Raw genomic sequence first — 24,576 nt, forward strand, 5'->3', positions numbered from 1 at the left:
GTTCCCACTTTAGTCAAAAATCAGAGTCTACTGAGCAGGTTTTTTGTGTATTGACTTAATGAGCAGGCTCTTAATTTTCCTCAGTGCTTTGAGGCTTTTCTTGGTACCTTCCTCCAGGGGGTGCTCAATGTCTGTGCTTTCTTGCCCGCCTGGTTTTCTGGTTTAGCTAATTTCAGGGGTGGGTCCACTGCATTCCTAGTCAATTCCCAAGGACCCAAAAACTCTCCCTGTTTGTTCCAGAGGCACTCCTGTCTCACTCCCTTGCTACAGTGGGCATGCTGGCTCTGGGCACCTGAAGTCTGTGCTCTCTCACGTCTTGAGTTTTTCTACCTAGCTGCCTTGGGTGGGGGGGGGGGTCCCCTGCCATCCTAGTTAGCTCCCAAGGGCACAGAAGTGCCCTCTCCTCATTTCAGAGGTGCCCCTTGCTCATTCTTTTCGGCGTGCGTTGGCCCTGGCTCTGGCCCTATAGGTGGATGGGGGAGGGTGGATCCACTTGGGTTTGGGTGGAAGCCCTTTTCCCCTCTTTTAGGCGAGTAAAGCCCCCATCCTACACACCTTCACTGCTGTGCCCCACTCTACAGATCCTCTGATAAAGATTCTTAAAATCCTTTGGGGTGATCCTTGTCGGTGTATGTTGGTGAGAGCCACATTTAGCTGACCACCATGCTTATCCAGCTGTCTCAGGGGCTATTATTTTTGCTAATTTAGAGTTCAGAAATCTGAAACAGACAATGGGTAAATGACTTGCCCAAGATTGCACAGCTAGTTGAAATCTGAAGTCAAACTTAAACTTATATACTTCCTAATTCTAGGACCAGGGCTCTATCAACATGAAGATCTAACAATTAAAAGAACTATTAGCATAACAGAGGTCACATGGACCATTCTCAAAACCACCAAAGAGATATTTAATATGTAAGATAAAAAATGGACTATAAACATAACTTTAAAAACATTTAGCATTAAATCTCAACATGTTGAAAGACCCGCTGATACATTAGTCTAAAAAATAATTATTTTTATACATATTCTCCACTTTTGTATTCTTTAAAAACCATTGAAAGGAAAGATTTTATATTTTAAAACTTTATCTGTTTCTTCTTTTATCCCTTACTTAAAGTGTTATATTTCTTTGTGGTATTATCATATCTCCCATGAACTATTATTTTATTATGGTATAAGACCATAGTCACTGTAGAAAATGAATATCAAGTAATTCTATAGAAGCATTTCCAAATATGTGCATTAATTTGCTTAGTTTTTTTTTTTCTTGTTGAATGGTGGATTCTCAGGAAAGATTACACACCAGATCACTGGCAAATTTTCAAAAACATTTAAAAAATATATTGGATCCCTTGTAACCTTCCATTAAATTCCTATTCTAATGATTAAATATGGAATAGAGATTGGTCTTTGTATCCTAAAGCTATTCTTTTGAACACCAGTTCTGACAAAACCTAGTCTTAAAGATATATAGCATGCCTGGCATCTGAGGGCCACTCTACTTCCCTTAGGGAAGGATCAATATCATATTGAATGTATGTACACTTATCAGTTTTTCAGACACAACATTGATCTATGATACTCTACTAATCCATAGACATTATTTCTGCTTTGTGAAAGGAGTTTCTGCAATTGATGAAATTATAGGTTATTGTTATATTGAATTATTGCATTAAACACAGGCTAGGCTTTACCCAAAAGTAAATTTGAGTATATCTACAGGTGAACTGAAAGCAGAATTAGTGTTTTGCTTTCTTTGTTTGTATGCATGTAAGATTGCATTTCCTATTTTGCACTTATCATTACACATGTGTGTGTTTTCTTCTTTCAGAGACATATGATTTTATTGAGCCGTATGTTCTATCTTCAGGGGAATACTACAATCTTATCAATATATTCATAGTATCACAGAATCTTAACTGAGGAAAATTTCATTTAGATAGCCAGATATCTAGAGCAATAATTTTTTGTGGTAGAAAAGAAACAATGAAAATTTATAGTAAATGCCCATCCATTGGGGATGGGATAAATACATTGTGATATAAGAATGTAAAACATACTATAAAAATATATAATGAAGATGGTGAATACAGCATGAATTCTACTCATGTTATAATACAATGGGAAACAAGTAGGGCCAGAGCATATGTGTATACATGTATGAAAATTTCATTCTGTGATGGTTTTTTCCATTTACATTATGTATATGAAAGCTATTATGTATATAGCATATACAATGGAAATGTAAAGAACAGCAAACACTATCTTTGAAAACTGATTATTTGAATTATAAAGAACAAGTATATCCTCAAAGATGCAAGAAATTAACTACACTCATTCCTTTCCAAACTGTCATGTCTAACATATAATTTAAATATATTTTGTTTTAAGGCATTACTCACAGAGAGTGAGTAGGGAAGACATGTCAAAGAAAATATAGGTGTTGTGAAAGCAAAACATATTAATAAAATCTAATTTGAAAAGGAAGGCACTCTAGATACCAGTTAATCCAATCCCTTCATTTTACATATGAGGAAACATGCCAATACAGGAAACAATTTGCCCAGTGACATAGATAGTATGTGACTGATTTATTATTTAAATCTAAGTCCATTGATCACAATGTAAATTTAAGAATGGAGTGACTTGTCCTAAAACACACATACCTGGTCCAACACTGGGGGTCTTATAATCTTGCTTTAGATTTGATTCTCTGTAAAATAGGAATAATAATATTTCTACTATCTTTCTCACATTGTCATGAAGAAAGTATTATGTAAGTCTTTAATAGCTCTGCATTGGTTATAGTTCTTTCCCTATTCTAAAGTCTTTTTATTATATCTCTTCTAGACATTGAGGTAATCTGGGGTTCTCAAAGTCTATGCTGGAATAGAAGGATGATTTGGCAAATCCTACAAAGCTGAAAAAGACTCCAGCATTAGCCTAGTGTCAGTTTGTCACTGAGTTTAGAGGATTAAACAAGTATAATCATCACATATAGCAATAGTCTCAAAGTAAAATTTCATAAAATGTTTCTATCAAAGGACAGAAGCTTAAATATACCTTATACCAAAAGTTAAGAAAAATTATTTGTCCCCAAATCAGTAAATATTCTTTCTCAAAAGAAAAGCTTGGTATAGAAAAATCAGTACAAATATTAACAATCCAACAAGATAAAGGTGAAACTTCTTTTTGATTTGTAAAACTAACTAAAAACACAAAACCTCCACAATAGATCAATGTAAAAAAAATAAGTGCTTATATCACTAAATACAGTCTTAATGCATTAATCTTGAAGCCATCTCTATAGGGGAATTATAAAATTATTGGTGTTAAAATATATTTTCAGCATTTTTTAATTTTAAATAAGTTTCACTGATGTCTTCTGTTTTCACATCATTATAGTTATGAATAACATCATTTCTTCTCCGTCTTATAGCCACAGATGATGTATCAAATGGTATCTATTAAGGGTGGGAACCTCCCCAAATAGTAAAAGTGATATATCAAAAAAGCAGAAAAACTACAATTAATAACATAATACCTATGGATTTCTCACCTCCACAATGGGAAATATGGTTATTTTATACCTTCCTTTAGGTAGTGATTGATCTTTATAATTTTCTTGCATTTGCTTTTGCTTTTGAGTGCGGTGATTTTTTGTTTTTTCATTTACTTCACTGTTCTTTTGATTCTATTTACTTCACTCTGCATCAGTTAATATAGATCCTTCAAACTTCTACTATATTTATTACATAGACCATTTCTTGCAGCACAATAGTATTCCAGTATAATCATGTGCTAAAATTTGTTTAGCTGTTCTCTAATCAAGGAGCATCTGCTGTCTACCGAATTCTTTGCTAGACCAAAACAATGTTGCCCGAATTATGTTGGTATGATTGGGGACTTTTATTAGTATGTATGTATGTGTACATGTGTATGTATCTATGTATGTGTGGTTTATATATTTTGAGTATCAAAATTCCCTCAGGGAAATTTGATACAAAGATATTCTCCCATTCAGCTATTCCTCATTTATCCTATATACATTAATTTTGTCTATGTAGATATTTTAATATAACTGTTATTTTTATTTTTTATAATCTGTTATGTTTCATATTTTATAATTGTTTCTTACTCTTGTTAGATTAAGAATGCATTTTCTGCCCATAGTTGTGAGAGGTATAAGATCTTTTTGTTTACAGTTTTTATATCAACCTATTTTATTTTTTAATACCAGAATATACATAATTTCCCAAACTTTATAATAAGGAACTTTAAATACCCCATAAAAAAGAAAACAAAAAACAAAAAACAAAAAACAAAAAAAGAAAAAAAAGATTTTTCTGATACAGAAGGAGGGTCATTTTTTTCTTTTTCCCCTTTAATTCTAAATTTTAGAAAACTAAATAAAATATAACATTTCCATATAGAAAGAAAAAAATGGATTGTACATACAAGAAATCATAAATCTCATGTATTTAACCTACTTTTTTCATGTGTACATAATCATTGCTGAGTCTAAGGATATACAGTTTTATAACTCTCTGGGTGTAATTCCAAATTGTTTCCAAAGTAGTTGGATCAACTCAGAGATTCACCAACAGTGTAATAGGGTCCCAATTTTTCGACATCCACTCCAACACACATCACTTTTGCTCCATTGTCATTTTTTAAAATGTTTTTTATATATTTTAAAAATATTTTGATCACTGATATTAAAGCCATGTATCCATTTAGAATGGGGTTTTATATATTCTTCTCAGACTAATATTTATAAGACTACTTTCAAATTTTTTCTCAACAATTTTTATCAAATAAGAAGTTTTATTCTTAGATCATTTTTGTTTTCCACTTCATCAAACACTGGGTTGTCTTCCTTGTCTAGTCCTTTCTGCTGGTATATATACCACTACTTTTTAACCAATGCCAAATGGTTTTGATGACTAATGCTTTGTTATATAGTTCAATGTCTGGGAATGTTATTCCCCTTTTATCTCAACTTCTTTCCACCATTTCAATTCAATTTTTAATATTTTACAATGAATTTTGTTACATTTTATTAAGTTATTAAGTTAATTAAAATGCCTGCCTCAGTAAGGAGGTATAATATTATATTGGCATAATATTAAAAGTAAAATTAATTTTGATATATTAATATTTGTATTATATTGGCATGGCCTAGCCTCAAATACTGAATATTCCCTCAAGTACTTAAGTTGCATTTTATTTCTTTAAGGAGCACTTTGCAATTGAATTTCTTCAAGTCTTTTATTTTCTTTGATAGATCAATAAACCAATAATTAATTAAGTTTGTAGTGATGTTGAATGAAATTTTGATTTCTATTTTTGCCTCTTAGTTTTTATTATTATTATATAAAAGTGATGTTAATTTTCATGAAAACATTTTGTACTCTCCTCATTTGCTAAATGTATTGTCTCCATGAATAATTGCTGATTACCTTGGATTTTCCAATCATACTATCATATTAGCCAGTAAGTATAGTTTTAACTCTCCTTACTCATAATTATTCTTTTATTTTCCTCTTCCATTTATTGGTAGCATTTCAAGAAATATGCGAATAATAGTAATGATATTTGTATCTATATTTAATGGAGGAAAGGTTGTGATATATATCCATTGTATTTGAATATTGACTTTTGTTTTAAGTATATATTTATGATATTTTAAAAATCCCTCTCATTACAACTGAGAAATACCATATTTCACATTATTTCTTCACATTTCTCTTGTTCAAATTCTCTTTCACAAATGGTTAGCATGGAAATATGATTTACACTATTCCACATTTAAAATCTATATCATATTTTTTTGTTGTTTCAGGGAGGGAGTGTGAGAATTTGGTTCAAACTTTAAAAATAAAGAATACTTTTTTTTTCAGGAAGTTGAGGGTAAAAACTTAAATTAGGTCCCTCTCAATCTATAATTTGTAGGGTTTTAAGTATTAAAAATGCTACATATTTTCAAAGTTTTTTTCTGCATCTATTGATAGGTTTTAAATTTTTTAATATGATTATGTTGATTTTTTCTAATGTTAAACCATTCTTATTCTTACATCCCTGGAAAAAAATCCCACTTGGTCATGATGAATAAATTATTGAATAAATTTCTATAATATATTTTAAAAGATTTTGACTAAAAATTTGAGCCCATATTTATTCATAATGTTTGGTTATTATTTTATCAATATATTTTCTACTTCCACTTTGGATATAGTAAGATTATATTTGTCTGATAAAACTTTATATGGGAATATTTAGAATAATATATAAAATGTTTTAATGATTCTCTTAAAATTGATATATTTTTCTTTATTGTTTCAGGTGTTGCAATATAATGCTTAGTGCATAAGAATGATTGACAAGTGCATGAGATCAGAATTTTTCCTGGAGCCTGGTGGAGTAGAATCCCTAAGGGACAGTTGAGCGACTGACTCTCTCTCTCTCTCTGAACCTGGGAGAGGAAGGAGACAGGTGTGTTTTTCTGAAGCAACTTGAGGATCACATTTCAAGTTATAAGCCTGTGAATATCTTTTCCTGAGGATAAGAAGTCAGACTCCAGTCTTCTGCTGGACAGAGATTGAGAAGCTGATACAAATGGGGAAGTGCCATCTGGGAACTTATCTTCTGGGATTTTTGGATCTTGCTCACCAAGGACTCTTTTGTAAGATACTGGTTCCTAATAGACTTTGCCTTTAGATAACTTAGAGATTAGATAGAATAAGTCAGATAATATATATATATATATATATATATATATATGATTCCTCCCTTATTCTTTTCCTTCCTTTCTCCCTTCTCTCTCTCTGCTAAATAAAATCAAAATAATTAAGTGTTATTCTCCCTGTGTTTCTTCCCTAAAACCCCTCCAAATCTAATTGTACTCTTACAATGGCTGAGCCAGGTAGACTGTAAAACCTAAATTGAATCTAGTATTTTTTTAGTTAGTTAGATAGGGTTAAACAGAGAAAGTCAGTTAGTTGGAACATTTGAAAGTCACTCAGTAGACAGTCCACTGAGTGGAGTCAGTGGAATTCTAAGACTGTAGGCAAGCTAGTGGGAGCATTTAAATATTAAAAGACCTATTCCCACATATCCCACAAGGTGGCCATCTTGGGTGGCCATATTGGAAAATTTCATTTTTTTCAAATTTTAACTTTTTTGTAATATTTTATTTAAAATCTATTCACAGTGGAGTATAATACCACTAATTTACTAGTGTAAAATGTTTTCACTATGAATGTAAACATGACAGGAGATATAATAATGAATATTGTAATGATCTTTTTGAACTGCATTCTGCATATCCCTTACATTGTGTTTATGTTATTTTCTAATATGTGTAGAATGATATTAGAATATGAATGGATGAAAACTATAATGGAAGTTAAGATGAAAACTGTCCTGTCACATATCCCCATTGTTTGCATCTATTTGTATGTCTTGTTCAAGTGTAGAGTGGCAATCTTTTACACCAGCAAATGCTTAAAGGCTTAAATGCTTAAAAATGCTTAAAATGCTTAAAAAATACATCTGGGTAACTAAGGATTCAGAACTTAAATTGAGGGTGTTGCAAATGAAACAACAGCTGGACCAGATGGAGTTATATATAAAAGAATACAAGATGTTAAACAAGGAACATGAGTGTGGGAATACTGGAAACACTGGGGAAATGAAACAACTAAATAAATTACAGCAAGAAGAGGCTAGTAGGATGGCTACCCTATGTCTATAGTCTCTAGGGATGAAATATTTCAAGTTAAAACTTACAAGAGATTCACTGCAGAGGACCAGGAGTCCATTAAAAGAAGACCTCCTAGCTTTGTCAAAGAACCAAAATGAGTAATAAAAGAAATGAAGAGATCAATAGATTTGGTTGGATCCCGACTACAATAACTTTGCATTATTGATGAAGGAGCTATTGACAGAGAGTGTAACAGATTTATTGATGAGAGTAGGGAGGACCCCATTCTACCATCATGGCCAGAGCATTACCCTGTGGGTAAGAAGAGCAAAATCCAATATGATAGAATGAAAGAGTGTAGGCAAGCAATCACTGAGGTCATGGGAAGCCACCCTAAAAGACCAAATGCCTGTTCAAAATTTGAATCAATTAAACAAAATATCACTGAAATACCTACAGCCTTTTAAGACAGAATTACAGAAGCAGATGAGACATTCCTAAATATGGATGTGTTCAAGGAAGGAACAATAGCTCACATAAAAAGGGTCTATATTAAAAATGCAATCCCCAAGATTAAGTTCTTTAAAAATAATTACCCCAACTAGGAAGAAATGGATCTGGAAGATCTCAGGCATAAAATAACTTACTTGACTAATGACACTGAAGATAGATATAAAGAAAAAGATTCTGTAGTGGAGGACTTAAAAAGGAAGCTTAGGGAAGCAGAGATAAAAGCCAAAGAGAGTGAAATAAATGAGGTCAAGGCAGTGTCTGCTTTAAGATCTTTGTAGCCTAAGAACAATTATAGATCTAGTGACAGAAAGTCAGGTCCCAGAAGGTGCTTTTTATGTGATTGTGTTGAGCACATTTTCAGAGACTGCAGGTATAAGATCCAATTTAAGACAGATGAACATAAATGGTGGATTTAATAGGCAATATAAAAATAACAACTTGAGCAATAATCATTATAATAATTGAAATAACCAGTGGAATAATAATAATTATTATCAAATGAGAAATGTAAATCAGCACCAAAATGCCTGTTCCCAAGGAACCCAAGCCCCAGATCTGATGACTATGCAGGATTGGGTAAAGTCTGGAGCTAGGCCAAAGTATAGCCAGGTTGGCAATGGAGACCAGAGCCAATGTGTATGTTTGTTATGAAGGTTTACCCAGAATAAATCTGTAATTGAATCAAAGGATAATGAGTTGAGTATAAATGAAAATGAGTGTATTGATAATAAAGTTGATGAAGATATAAATGAATTAAATGAATCAAAGAATAATACAATTATTGTAAATAATTATAAGGGTAAAGAAAATTGTATTATAAATTTAGTAGAAAATCCTAATTAATGTGAAATAAGGAAAATTAGTGAAGAATATAAACTGAATAATAATGAAATTGTAAATGAGAACAATTATACCAAGGGGGAGAATATAAGGACCAATGAGAGTACTGTAAAACCTGCTGATGCAAAATACTGGGAACAGCATGTAGTTCGAGCAGATATAAACTTCGAAGGACAGGAAATGATTGAACTTTGTACTTATGTTATTGTGCTAGCACCAGTATTAGAAACATTTCAACCTCCAAAGAACACAGAACCATATATATCTGTTACAATAGGTGATCAGATACATAATCTTTTGGTTGATACTAGAGCCAGTAAATCAGTTTTGCAAAGTCTTCCTAAGGATTCTAGAGCTATTGGTACCATGGAAGTAATAGAACCAACTGGAAGACCAGAGAGAATAGCAAAATTAAAACATAAAATGATTACTTTAGGTCATTTATGTGCGGAGCATGCATTTCTTTGTATGCCAGACTGCCCCATGAATCTTCTTGGTAGGGATTTATTGTGTAAATTATGAGCAACAAGCCAATGTACTGATACTGGAGATATATCATTATATATACCAGAAGAATCTCTGAAAGCTTTTCTATTGCTGTTCTTAGATTCAGTCAGTACAGAGGATGAGTTTTCAGTCTTTTAACAATGTCCATTAATTTCCTGAATTCTCCTCTTGATCTGCATTGTCCTCTTCTATCCTCTTCAACTGGAATGGTCCTCTCTTTAATCATCTTTTTGACTGCAGATTCAATTTGGCTAATACAACTGGGGAAATAACATCTGTGAACATATCTTCTGGGATTTGTGGACTTTGCTCACCAAGAACTCTTTTATAAAGTACTCTTCCCTGAAAGATTTTGCCTTTAGATAACTTAGAAATTAGGTAGAATAAGTAAGATAGTATATGTGTGTGTGTGTGAAAGAAGTTAATATTTCTCCTTTATCCCTTTCCTTTCTTTCTTCCTTCTCCCTCTCTGTTAAAATAAAATCAAAATACTTAAATGTTATTCCCGCTGTGTTTCTTACTGAAAACTCCTCCAAATCTAATTGATCTATTTCACAGGGAAGTAGTTCATTGCATCATAATCCAAGATTTTGTTTTGTTTGTTTTAGTTCCTGCCTTCAGGTATTTTTGGATAGTCCCTTTATGGTTGAACTTATTTTCATTTCTGAGATTGGGCAATTTAAGATCTATATCTGGTCTATTGGTTGAGAATTTATATTTTTTAGCAAATAACTACCGAATCTGAACTGATTATCATTTTAATTTGGTTTTGTGATTTTGTGTTGATCACTCCCATTCACTTATTTGTCCACTTTAATTAAAACTTTAAATGTTTATCAATTTATTAGGCTTTTTTATTTTTATTTATTCCTTTATTTTAACACTTTAAGAAATTAAATTTAAAATCCTCTACTCTTCATTCCCTCCCCTACCACTGAGAAGTCAAGCAATAGAATATAAATTCTAAATATGAAGTCACGCAAAACGTACTTCTATATTGTCCAGGTTGCTACTTAAAGCACAAAAATAAAGTGAATAAAATCAATATTCTTCAATCTGCTTTCAGAATTAAACATTTTTCTCTCTGGAGGTAGTCATTTTCCACCATGAACCTTTGAAATTGTCTAGGATTCTTGTAAGTAGCTAAGTCTTTCACATCAATATAACTCTGTTACTGTGCACAATATTTTTCCAGTTTCTCTTAAAGAAAGTGAGCATCATTTTATATCTCTTCCCAGGTTTCTCCTAAACTATCCTCTTTGTTATTACTTATATCAAAATAATATTGAATCACAATCACATATCATAGCTTTTTTATCCATTTCCCATTGATAGGTATCCCAATCAATTTCCAATTTTTTCCACCACAAAAAGTAGTTATATTTTAATAGTCCTGTAATCCTTTACTTTGATCATTTCTATGATTTTATTGATTAGCCAATCTACATATGAAATTTTAATATTTCTTTTGTTCTTCTTTTGTTTATTTCTTGTTGTTTATTTTTTTAAATATATATTCAGTTCTTTCATTCTCTTTTCCTTCTTTGTTAATGAATACATGTAATGATTTATTCATGTAATTAATATATTAATGATTGTCTGAGAATTGCTCCTTTGCAGAAATTTTTGTTACATTATTTCATTATAATATCCTTTCAAATAGTTATTGTTTATAATTTGTTCTTGAATTACATTATTTATGATTTCATTGTCACATTCATATTTAAATATATATTTTGTTTGTAGTCACTCAACCAATGGCTAAGAAGGCAGAAGAGAAGATAAAATGTTAAAGTTTGAAATAAATACTAGTATGCCCTATCTTGAAAGAATGTCCTGTTTCTTTTTCAGTGTTCATGTCTCAAAGAAAATAGAACAGGAGGTTAGTCTTTAGAAGGTTACTCCCTATGTTGAAACTAAATTGGGTACATATGAGAACCTAGTCAGAAACTGTATAATTCAGGTTTTACTTTACAATTTCAACAACATGCCACCTAGGAGTTGGGAACTAGATAAGTCTGGCACAGTGCAATCTTTCTCCTCTGTCTCCAAATATTGTCACTGACTCCTGATTAAGGAATTTTATTTGTCATATTTTTTTCTATGTTGGGCCAGCTCAAAGCCCTCTGGACACTATGATAATGGTCTATGCTAATCTATGGAAGTGTTTTTCATAGATTTTGGATGAAGTTCTGGGGGAAAAAAAAAAGCAGATCACCAATAATATATCATAAATATTTGTTCCTCCAAAATTCCATGAATCTCTTTCATCTTTGGTTTTCCTCTTCCCTTTTTGTGATCACTGGATGCTTTCTGCATTTGGCAAATATGTCTCACAATACAGTATTGTATATAATTAATATAGATTTTATTTTTATCTATTGTTCCTTTAAGCATAATGAAATCTCCCTATTTGTCTTTTTTGACATTATCTATTTTCACTTTTACTTGGTCATAAATCATTTTTTGCAACTCCTTCACTATATTTGCCAGAAGCATAATACATTTTATTGCAGCCTTTTATTTTATAAATCTATATGTCTTCGATTTTGGGGGTTCTTTGGCATTCTAGTCTTAGAGGTATCCTGAAAGAGTTGAAGTCCTGTCTGCATCAAAAATGGAAGACAACTTTTTCACTTCAAAAGAAAAAAAAATAAGTTTCATGATTTATAAGGATGCAGGTAGAGAAACTACATTATGATTAAGATCATGATGAATACTCCCCAAAGAACCTGAAGAGTATTTCAAAATTTGCATATAGGACTTACCAAAGCAGTAATTTTAAGTTATACTATTCACATTTACATCCTAAATTGAGCTTACATAGTTTAACACATATTTCTTTAGTTCTTGGTAGTAGCAAGTGATTCATTTCATAATGGCCAACCTAGACCTGGACCATAAACAGAAAAAAATATATAATTGGAACAGAATAAAATAATTATAATAATACTCATTATAATAATACGTATCATTCCACATATGATTAGAACAAGCAATAGACCGGTATTTAATACATTCTTAAATATAAAATTTTGATAAAAGCATGATTATATGACTTATAGAATATAGTACCATTAATTGCAATTGCTTTGATAATTTAAACATTTAAAAATAATAAAATAGAGATTTATGTAGGGTATTTATAAACATATATACTGCTATGCAAAGATAAATATATTTTTATCTATATAATTATATCTGCCTTTCTATATATCTGGGGAGAGAGAGACAGAGAAAGAGACAGAGAGAGGAAAACTATATATTTAGCAATTAGGAAAAAAAAAAGATTACATCATGTAAAATGAATTACATCCAATATAAATGATACATTTAGAATAAAAAAAAATATCAGTGCAAATGTGTGAACACTTTAATTTAGGCAACTTATTTTCCTTAATTATTACCTATTTCTTACTGATTTAGAATATAATATTTTCCAGCAATAACAAAAGTTAAAAAAAATACCAATATGTCAAAAGAAAAGTTAAGGAGAATGGCCAGTTCACAAAAGATTAAATAAAATCATAAATATCCACTTGAAATGATTGTTCAAACTCTGGAAGATGGGCATATTTTATGGTCATTACTTCCACAAAGATATAAAATTAATAGATCTCAGTGTTATATAGACTATGGAGAAACAGATATATCTGTTATAATATATCTATTATATGATCTTCATGGAAAACAATAATATTTAATAATAGTTTGTTAAATTTAATAATAGCATAAGAACTGCAAAAATGTCATGGTATATGACATAATTATCACATTGGATATAACCTCACAAAAAAAGAAATACAGAAATTATCCATGTTACCAATGACAGGAATAAACAAATTTCAAAAGAGTGGATTAATGGATCATGATAAACAATAATAAAAACAACATAACAGACAACCACATAGAATATTTTATTTTTCAGTCTTTATTTTGATTTCATTGAAGTTGGATCCCCCTATACAGAAATTATGTCAAATGCTATAGACCAGTCACTTTTAGATAATGAGAGTTGATTTGACTACTAGGTGGTTAAGTGAATAGTCATATAGCTTGTATGTAACAAAGGCAGTCTTTGGACCTAGCTCTTTTAGATTAGAGGTGTCAAAGAACCTCCAGGAACTAGAGGATCAGTAATTTGTACATGAAGATTCCCTTGGGGTAAAAATTAACTTCATTTTAAAAGGTAATATTATCCATGTTTTAATATATTTCTTATTTATTTTGGTAAATATTTCCCAAGGACATTTTAAACTGATTCAGCATGTTCTGGGGAGTGGTATTTGGGCCAAAAACAAATAATGAGCTAAGTTTTTGTAACCTGTCTCTTTATGGGACAACTAGGGCATCACTATGTCCACTACATATTATTACTGAGTATAACAATAATCATTACCATATAAATATAAGATATCCTTAGGATAAAATTATTGAAAGCATCACAGAAAAATAAAACTATTACTATCTAGATAGTTATTAGTTTTAAATATATGCTAATTATATTCTTTACCATTTTGTCTATTTTGGATTTATTTGTGTATTATATTATTTTTATTAGAAACTACTTAATTTAGAAGGAAAAAAATCTCTAAAAAATAAAACTTATGAATATTACTTTAGGGTGGATAGTAGAGTATGTTTTTATAGATGTTTTAATTTTGAGAAAAAATAAAATGGTAACATACCAACAACAATTAAATACGTTTTTTAAAAATTATTTATGGGAAAAGACATTTACCTGAGGAAAATTAAGGGTCTTTAACATGCCAGTGTGACATGGTGACCAAGTAAATGAAAAATTCAAGTAAGAGTCAGGATATGTATATGCAAAGAAAGGCTTTACTACTGATACCTTAAAAATATTTATGGGTCCCCAAATCAGGCAAAATACATTAAAAAATCAAAAGTAAAAATAAGCATTAAATACATTTTATAGAAGAAAATGAAAGAATTATAGTATAGTTTTCTATTGCAACTCCTGTAAGTTCTTTAGGAATTTGCTTGCTAAGCCATTTGGTGTGCATATGTGTACATATATATATATATATATATATATATATATATATATATATGTGTGTGTGTGTGTGTGTGTGTGTGTGTGTGTGTGTGTAATACTGATATTACTTCATTATCTATGGTATGATACCTTTTCTCGAGATATAATTTCCTCTTTTTTCATTTAATTAGATCATTTTTTATTCTTGCTTCATCTGGAATCAATTTCTATCCATTTTTTTAATTTAGCAAAAAGCATAATACACTCTAGACTATTACAATTACTCTTTGATTACTCTTTACATGTAAACTATATAGTCAAAAGATTCAGAAATAAAGACAGTAAGATCATGGCAATTATAAAATCTGGGTTTTTGTTTTTATATCATTGTCATTGTATGAGGTTTTAATTAAGTTTATATCTTGAATTTGCTAATAAACTTGATTGTGATCTTATCGCTTAATTTCTTACCACTATAAAACTTAAAAGATGTCCAGACTAATCATATTAAATCAACTTGAATTATTTCCTTCTCCTATTCAAATTTGTTTTTTGCCTTCATATATTTTTCCTTGTGTAAGCAAAATATCTCTTATTTAACTTGGTGAACATAGAAATATATATTATGTTATATTACAGTCCATATAATATTACCATAAGATAATTTTAAAATAAAGATCATGAACAGGCAAGTAGCTTGAAAGAGAAGAAAGAATATCAGAAAGAATCCAACTACTTGAGAAGCTAGGTTGAGAGAGAACCACAATTTGAAATCTAGATCTGAGCTCAACTCCAATTTCAGAAAATTTTTGACCCTTGGGCAAATTGTTTAATGTTTGTCTACTTCTGTTTTCTCTACTGCATGTGGGGCTAATAATAGTGCCTACTTCTTAGTGCTGTGCTGAACATAAAATTATATGCATATATATAAACACTCATATATGTATGTTGAACATGCATGTGCATGTAACATTTACATACATATATGGATATACTTATAGCATAAATATATTTAATGCTCTTAACCAAGTGTTTAACACATAATAGACACTTAATAAATGCTTCCATTTTTCCTTCCATTCTTCCTTCCTTCTTTTGTTCCTTCCATCCTTCCTTTGTTCCTTCCTTCCTTCCTTCATACTTACCTTCCCCCTTCCCTCCCTTCCTTCTTTCCTTCATGGGTTATTATACTTAATTTAATTCTACCTGTGTCACCCTGCAAGGGATTTAACTTATCTCACCCACTGCCTCTTCATCTGTAAACTAAGAGGATAGGAATAAATTATCTAATTTTGTTTTTCTGTATTTGTTTTTTTCTTCTTTTAGCTCTCCAAGAGTATGAAAAAAAAAACTGTTGTATTTTCATATGCTCATCAAAAAAGGTAGCACTTTGATTGTAGAAATAGCAAGGTATCATATCTGTATCACAGTCTGGTTAGAAAGAACAAATTTACCTAAATATATTTTCTCTGGAGATGCAATATTAAACTGAACTTGTAGTAAATTTTCTATGGAGGGATAAAAGAGATCATTAAAATTAATCTTGCTGGAAATGCCAAACCAAAATAATAGATCTTATCCTTTACTCTGGAAAGTTGTACTTTGTCTTTCAAAGGGCTTAAAGCATTTTACATATATTAACTCATTAATCTAGAAATATCCCTATTAGGTAGGTTCAAAACTGCATTATCTTTATTTTAAATAGGAATGAAAAGGATTTAAGTGATTTGTCTGAAGAGATTTAGGTTTAGAAAGAGAATCATGAATAGTCAAGCATTTTATCATTCTTGAATCCAATTTTAACATTTATTTATTAATCAACAAGTCACGTCAAATCTACAAGCATTTATTTAGAGATTATAATATGCCAGGGAAGCAGTTAGACTTTGATAATTCAAAGAAGGGTAAAAAAAGATAGTATTGTGAAATGTGGGTGGAGAACTTTCAGAGAAAGGCCTTCTGAAGAAGGTGATGGTTATAACTGAATCATAAAAGTCAGTCAAGAAGTAAAATTCTAAGTGAAAAGGAAGAGGGATATTCTCATGAAAGGTAATCAGGGTAAAAGAATGATGCCAGAAGATGTATTGGATTATGCAATTACAGATATTAATAAGTGTAAAAATAGACTCAAATCCAGGACTTCAATCCCCAGAAGCCCTTGCTCCACTTCCCTAAAATGCTTTGTAATCTCACTGAATTTTCATGTGTGCCAAGATTGAGAAGGCATTTAACCTGATTGAAAAGGTCCTTTTGTTTTTTCTTTTCTTACCTGTTTTCCACTTGCAAGCAGATAATGTAGTTGAGGTTGTGTCTAGGCCTCTCTGTAGGCCTAGACACGTGTTTTCTTCTTCTGTAATTTCTTTAATCCTTAATCTTTAAAAAACCTCATAAAAATAATACTCCTTGCAGAGAGAAACTAATTTCTACCTGCCTCAGTTCCCTAAATTTTTAACTGTTACATAAGAGAGTTGGTATTGCTAGAATGGAGTAAAGGGTAGATTGTAGGTCTAATATATACATATATGGATCAATTACACATAGATGATAATTAAATCCATGAGTGGTCATGAAAGTATCAAAGGAGAGAGGAAAGAATGAAAAAAAAAGGAAGGAATCCCGATACAGATGATGGGGGAAGGGATATCTACAATTGTTGGTAGTAATTTACATAAACATTCACCACCAACAACAATAACAAAATAATGCTTATACATGGGAGTAGAGAGAGCAGTGTCATGAAAGTAGAGAAAGATGGGAAGAAATAGGTAGAAAGAAAAAATAACCCATAAACACTGCAGAGAGCTCAAGAAATGCTATTTTAGAGCTGTTAGAGATTCAAAATCTTTAGAGACAGTTATTAATAAAGCCAGAAGCCACATTGCAGGGGATTTCACTTTTCGTGAGTGTAGAGTAAGTGGAATCAGTAAGTGTAGCTGGCTTTGTTGAGTATAACATAGACAGGAAGATATAGGACTTATTGATAAATAATGGGAAGGATAAATGAGTTTACTTTTTTCTTTTTCTTTTGTTTTTTTTAATTTTTACTACATTTTGGACTGGGGAAATATGGGTATGGTATCAGTGAAAAGGGAAATAGTCATTTTCACATATGCTTTAAAAACCTCTCTGGATTATAATCATCTGCAAAAGAAAGTATGTTAATATTTCTAAAGAATCTTTGCATTTTGCAGGTCTTGCACTCCTCAGCATAAACCTAAACTCAGCAAAACATTCATGTGCTTATACTTTTGATCAAAACTTAATTAAACAGAAAAACAATTGCACTGAAAAGAGGAAGTATAAACAGAAGCTTAATTAAAGAATTAATTGTTATTCCTTCTTCATGCATAGAGTCTCAGATGATCACAGTTTCTTTTCAGCTATCTTGAAATTGTCTAATAAATATAATGAGACATTTGGCACAAATATTTAATCATTTTATAACTTCAATTAGAGATTAATGAATGTGAATATTCCACATATAAAATGAATTTCAAAATTGAATTTTCATCTCCTATGTATTATTTGGAGCTTTTAAATACATATCCCAAAAGAGTGTGTGAGGTCTCAGTCTTATTGCCTTTATATTTATGCAGTTTAGGATGTAGCTGGATTTTCATGTACTTTCAGAAATGCTTTTCTTGTGAATGAACCCTTCCTTCAGACATTCACTTCTACCAAACATTAATATAGTACAAAAATGTCTATGTTGAAGAGGATCCAGACATGTCAGAATCTTCAGATTGTCCAGTGAGTCAGTAAAATATTTTTTTTTAATCCATAAAAATTCTTGTAGTACAAATGGAGAGGAACCTACATTTGTCACTGTACACCATATCTTGCTTAATTCTCTCTACTGGTGTATACATTCTGTCTTTGAAACACCATGTCAAAGGTAGTTTTATATATGCTAGTGCTAATAACCAGTGACTGCCTTTCATCCTTATTTATCACAAATAAATGATTTCTCCTCCCTCTACAATGACCAACAGTTATTTGTGATGCTCTTTCACTTTATTATTTATAGCTCACCTATTGGAATGGATATGTCATGACCAGGCAAAGAAAATAGAGAAAAAATTTTAAAACAAGAAGTATACGTGGATGTGGGCTTTAAAGGAAATAAAGAGATTGACCTCGCAAAGAGAGAGAGTCAGTGCATTCTAAGAGTGGGGAGAAGTTTAAGCAAAAGTTCTTGTCTGTTCTTCCTCTTGCCTTATGCACTTATGACTTCAAGTTCCATCATGATATTTATGCTACTTTGATCAAAACGTGAACCATCTGATTATTTCCAGATTCAATGATGTTTTTTCAGTCCTTATCCTTAAATCTCTACAATGCTTTTGATACTGGCAACCACCTCATCCATCTAGATATTCTCCCCTGTCTTAGTTTTCATAATATTAATCTTTTCTAATTCTTTTACTACCAGAGCTTCTTTAGAATTCTGAATTTGTAGTTTGGACTTTTGCAGTTTTATCACTTATACCATTTGTGCAGTGTCAACTAAAAGACCCTTTTTTGTTTGTTTTTAGAAAAGCTCATATTTTTACTTAATAGTATTATATAGAAATTATAGTATTTGGACATACTCAAATAAACTCTTAAAATTCCTGTTACTCTAACTTTTGTTGAAACATATTCTATTACCAGATCAAGATCTAATCTAGCTGTCAATTGACTTCTCAGGACTTTCAAATTATATCTCCAAAGTTTAGGTAAGGTAATTGAGAACTTTTACCTGTTTAAAATGATTTCCCCCTTAGTCACAACAATTGATATGGTAAAGTTAGTCAAACTAAATTAGTAATGCAATGATGTATGAATAATTGGATCAATTCTTTTAGATGCTAATGCAAATATATTAGAGTTGAAAGACTTAAAGTTTAAGTGGTTAGGATACATTTTTGAGAAAATATTTAGATTACCTTTTTATATCAACATGGCAGTCTTTCCTGTAGATGCTTCTATGTGATATAAATTTAGGATCACATTTTGAAGTTAAGTGTATTAACCCCTCAAAGGAAACTGCTTAGAGTTGCTAGGATACAAACTTGATGATTCATTCTGAGTCCTCACCCCCCCCCTTTCTCCTGTTACACTAAATTACCTGTTACCCCTCCCTTTTTTGTACTGCAGTAAAAAAGATTCTTAGAGAGAACTAAAAATTCTATCATAAGTAGGATTATGCTAAATTTAAACACACTCTAAAATAGGCTAGGATAATTTTTCACCACTATAGTGACATGTACATAAATAAAGCTTTAATGCAGAAAAGTTAGTGAGAACCTTACATTTATTTCAGATAAATATTTTGGCAATTGCTTGATTGTGTGAACATACAAGCAACCTGTTTCCAAATTATGATAATGATTGAAATTGGAGTATTATTGATTATGGGTGAAAATTTTTGTTCTTTGAGAAGAAAGTAATCACATCTATTATACTTTGACTTTATTGATAGTTGCTGCTTAGTTTTGTATATGTGTATTTCTAATATATATAATATATGATATAATAATATGTATATTTCTTTTTCCCTGCATTTCTGAGATTCTGATTGGCCTACAATTAAATGTCACAAGAATAATTTAGTTATTTATAAGTGAAATATAATCTAAACTTTTACAGTAAAGGTTGAGACCTTTAGGACATATCCTCACCATAACCCCCACCCCAACAAGAAATTGCATTGACACACCCCAGCAGGAAGGCAATGAAGGCAATGCAGATACAGAGAGACTGTGTTAAGACAACAGCACAGAACGCTCTACAAACTTGGGAACAAATCAAGACACCTGCAGCCCAAGCACAAGCAGGGATTTTTCACTTCCTGATTGCATTGTTGCCTTCAACTTTATACCAGTGACTCTGACATTCTTGGTGGTCCTATAGACATGGATGATACACCCATGATTTTTAGAATTTCTTGTCAGGATGTATTTTAATCAATTGTCCTAATCCCTTCACTGTATTTGTTGTTGAACAACATTTAGACATTAATACCCTACAATTAATTTCCTAAAGTTTAAGCCACTTTAAGCATTACATCCCTAGCAACTTCCATTGAAGCCATTGCTCAAGGAGTCCACAGTGCACAAGAGTCATCATCTATAACTAAGTTCTACCCTACATCAAGCCCAAGATGAATTGAAGTCACTCCATTAAAAAAAGGAGGAGATGTGGAGAGCCATCAGCCCTGCTGTCTGATAGAGTCACAGTCTGGGTAAATGGAGACTGCAATGCAGGTACACACTGAACCCCCTTCTGTGTAACTTCTCCCTCTAACTTCCCTTACTAATGGAATTGTTATGATTATTTTTCTCTCCCTAATACAGGAGATATAATGTGAGAGCAAATACTTACAAGGTTAATACACATATATACCACCTTAATCCCCCCAGATTATTACCCTGAAATATTACATTCACAGAATTAAAACCTACAGATTATTACCCATTACTCACCTCCTTTCCCTATCCAGCGAGTTTCACTCACTCCCATTATAAGCCAGGCAAGCCAAGAACATCAATCAACTTCAAGCCCAGATCTACAAGACACACTCCGCTGAATCTGTTTGTGGAGAGAGGCCAAGCAACATTGTCAGGTGCTTTAAAATAACACAAGAAAAATAGAATTTGCAAAATGAGAGAAACCCCAAATCTGGTCTGTCATTAAATTATCCTCTAACCCTGTACTTAGCTACAAAATGTTTTGTTACCCATCTACTCAAGTAATTGTGATTGATTGTGAAAGCTGACCAAAAGTAAGAATGAATCCCCTAACTGGTCATATCTTAGGTTGAGAGGGACTAACCTCCAAATCACCCTACTCATATCATTTATCTTTATCTTTAGTATAGCAACAATGTTTTGTTGACTATCTCCTTAGGCTTAGCATCTGTTGTTAGGTTCTATGGAAACATTTATGTTGAAACATGATTATGTGCCAGATAAGCACGTACTCGCTGAACCTATAAACCAACCTCTGTGCCATAGCAGAGCACGGTGTTATGCCTGACACAGGATTAAGCATGCAGTGCCTCTCATCAATTATTAGACTGAAAACTCACACTTAGACAGAAGGACTCTCCCCTTTGAGAGATCACTGGAATGGCTCCTAAGGATTGTTACTTTTCAAACTTTGTAGATATATCAGCTATATCTCTCCTCTTACATACAGGTATTCCTGAAGACTTCATCCTGGATCAAATTCTCTCTTGAAACTCTAATTACATATGACTCCTTATTCTTTTGGGATGAATTACAATCATTTTTAATTCATTTAGATTCATGGATAATTATGAATATAATTCATCCTAACTTTGAAGACTTACATCATGCCATTTCACTCATTTCTTTTAATAAATAAATGTGGAAAATTTTGTGACAAGAAAAGATGATCCTATATCCACAAAGATAAACTCTCCTATAAATTATCAGACCATCAGTAGGGGAAAGTGTACATGCAGAGTATGCTCATAGGAAGGGAATGTATGTAAAGTACATAGACATTAATAATGATGATAATAATAATAATAATAAAAAGAAATAAAAATAAGATGAAAATGATTATGATAAAAATTGTGATGATAATGATACCATCATTCATCCAGGCAGGAGAGGCTTTCAATTGAGTACTTTTTTTAATTTTAACTGAACTTTTCATGATACTATTTATAAGACCTAATCCCAAAAAGATAACTTACAGAATCAGAGTACTTAAAAGTTGGAAGGAATTCTGATGATAATTTAGTCTAATGTGTAGTGTAAAACAAACTTCACTATGACATGGTAAAAAAGGGGTCACACACTCGATGTTTGAGGACCTTCAATTAGAGAATAAATGATATTAAGAGTCATCCCATGGCACTTCAGGATATCCTTAAAGGTTAAAGAGATTTACCATTAATCAAGTATGAAGTTGCTTCTTTACAGCTTGAAACACTGGATAAGTGAATTAAATCACTTAACAGTATTTATTAGTTGCTTAATAATGCTGAGCATCATTGTTCCTGATCCTTCTGTCTGGAACCAAAGAGAAGTATAACCTTCCTTCCACATGGGAGCCCTTTAGATTTTTGAAGGCAACAACTTAGTACCTGCTGAATCTTCACTTCTTCTGGATAAATATTCTCAATTAATTTGATCATTCAAATGATCATCATATAATATGAATGAAAGGAAAGGCCCTTCATAATTCTGATGCTTTTATTCTGAGTAATCTCTAAATCATCAAAATCCTTTAAAATGTGGTTTCCAGAAGTATACAAAATACTATTATATGATTTAATTGGGGGGCAAATCACAATTATATCACCTGCTTATAGCTAAAAACTATGGTTCTACTAATCATTTGAGCTAACAGATACTCATGTGTATGGTAATATGTATATTTTTAAATATATATGTCTATGGATGTACATATATATATTTATACACATACATAAAATTCCTTTTTTTCCTAAGTGATTACATAAACATATATATTTATAATACTTATATAATACATAAATACAAATCAATTAAATTTGCTAAATATCAGGCATAAGAGAATATTTTAAGTTAATGTCCAAATATTTTAACATGATCTATTAGCACCACCTTCTCTCACCCCAAGAAAATTAGCATTTATTCAAATTGATTCATATGGACTCTACCCTTTATATGAGACACTATATAGTTCTTTATACCTTGATTAAAATGATGACACTCTAAGGTGGCCAGGTTTACCACATGAAACTTTTGACTCCTCCTCAGCAGGCCTTCACTCAACCTTCATTGAATCTATTTATTTCAAAATAGCTTCTCCTAATTTTTCCCATTATGAGAAATATCCCCAAAACTACTTTTAACAATTCACATTGACCAAGGAAACACAAAGTTGGCTTGTTAAAAATGAATGAAGATATTAGAAGTTCCTGATTCAGTATGAGCCACAATAATTCCAAGTGAACAGGTGGTATAATTAGCCTGGAGGACTTGAGAAGACCCAGGAGAAAAGGGAGAACTTTCTTGGGAGAGGAAAGAATTGTACTGACTATTGATTTACATGCTATTTCTAGTTTTATTGCTGTTATTTGCATTTTCTGTAGCATAAAATAAAGTGTGTGTGTGTTTGTTTAATAGATATTCATTATTAACCTGAGTGCACATACAAGATATGAGAACTCATTTGTATCTGCATATATATATATATATATATATATATGCACTTGCATAACCAATATTCAAGTTGTAATCTTGGATTTTTTCAATAGAAAAGCTGGATAGGAAAAAGTAAGCCAAAGCAAAGTATGCACTTATACATATACAAGTAAATAACAATGAAGGTGCTTAGCTCTTCCTTTATTGGTAATATTGAATTGTAATCCACAATCTAATTTTTAGATTTTAATCCCCAAAAAGGTGATAAATCAGTATTTGAAGTAGATCTAACCATTTTAACTACTAAATGTGTGAACTAACTACAAAAGATGTGATCTAACCAAAAAATGTATAATCTAACCAAAGAAGGTGTGAACTAAAGAATGGGCAGTCCTGGAGAGAAACGTCTGCTGTGATTGGTGGATGTGAAATTTAGGGAAGGTGACACAAGAGAAAAAGATCTTTAAAAAGAGGACCACAGAGGCCAGAATGATCATTCAAAGAGATTTGAGAAAGGAGATTAGAGTATTCAAGATTCATTATAAGAGTGAAGAAGTGTCACTTGGAGGAGAGACTGGAAGAGGGACAATCGGACATGGCTGTGGAACTGGATCTCTGGAGGAACTCATGCAGGAGACCTCAGACTGCTTTCCTTTTAGATGGTCACAGCTGGTGAGTGAAAGGCTGACTTAGTGACCCTGCCTTTCTGGAGGTGTAAACCTCTGAGAAAGGCCCATCATCTTGAGATGCTTTTCCCTGATTAGGGCCTTAGAATTTCTACCTGGCTCAGAGGAAGCCAGAGTTTTCTCTTTCTCTCTCATTTCTTAAATCCTCCTTTATTGTAAATAAACTATCATAAATTA

The 24,576-nt window shown here is 31.6% G+C and overlaps 1 long non-coding RNA gene across 1 annotated transcript in view; it reads left to right on the top strand.

The window, feature by feature from the left end:
- The window catches only part of LOC103103727 (uncharacterized), a 51,451-nt gene extending 42,472 nt beyond the window's left edge, over positions 1 to 8,979 (top strand). The window contains exon 2 of the long non-coding RNA XR_470879.3: positions 6,349 to 8,979. This is a non-coding gene — a long non-coding RNA (uncharacterized LOC103103727). The remainder of the gene's footprint in view (positions 1 to 6,348) is intronic.
- Positions 8,980 to 24,576: the final 15,597 nt, after the last annotated feature.

Source organism: Monodelphis domestica, chromosome 7, assembly GCF_027887165.1.
Source record: "Monodelphis domestica isolate mMonDom1 chromosome 7, mMonDom1.pri, whole genome shotgun sequence".
Taxonomy (NCBI): Eukaryota; Metazoa; Chordata; class Mammalia; order Didelphimorphia; family Didelphidae; genus Monodelphis; species Monodelphis domestica.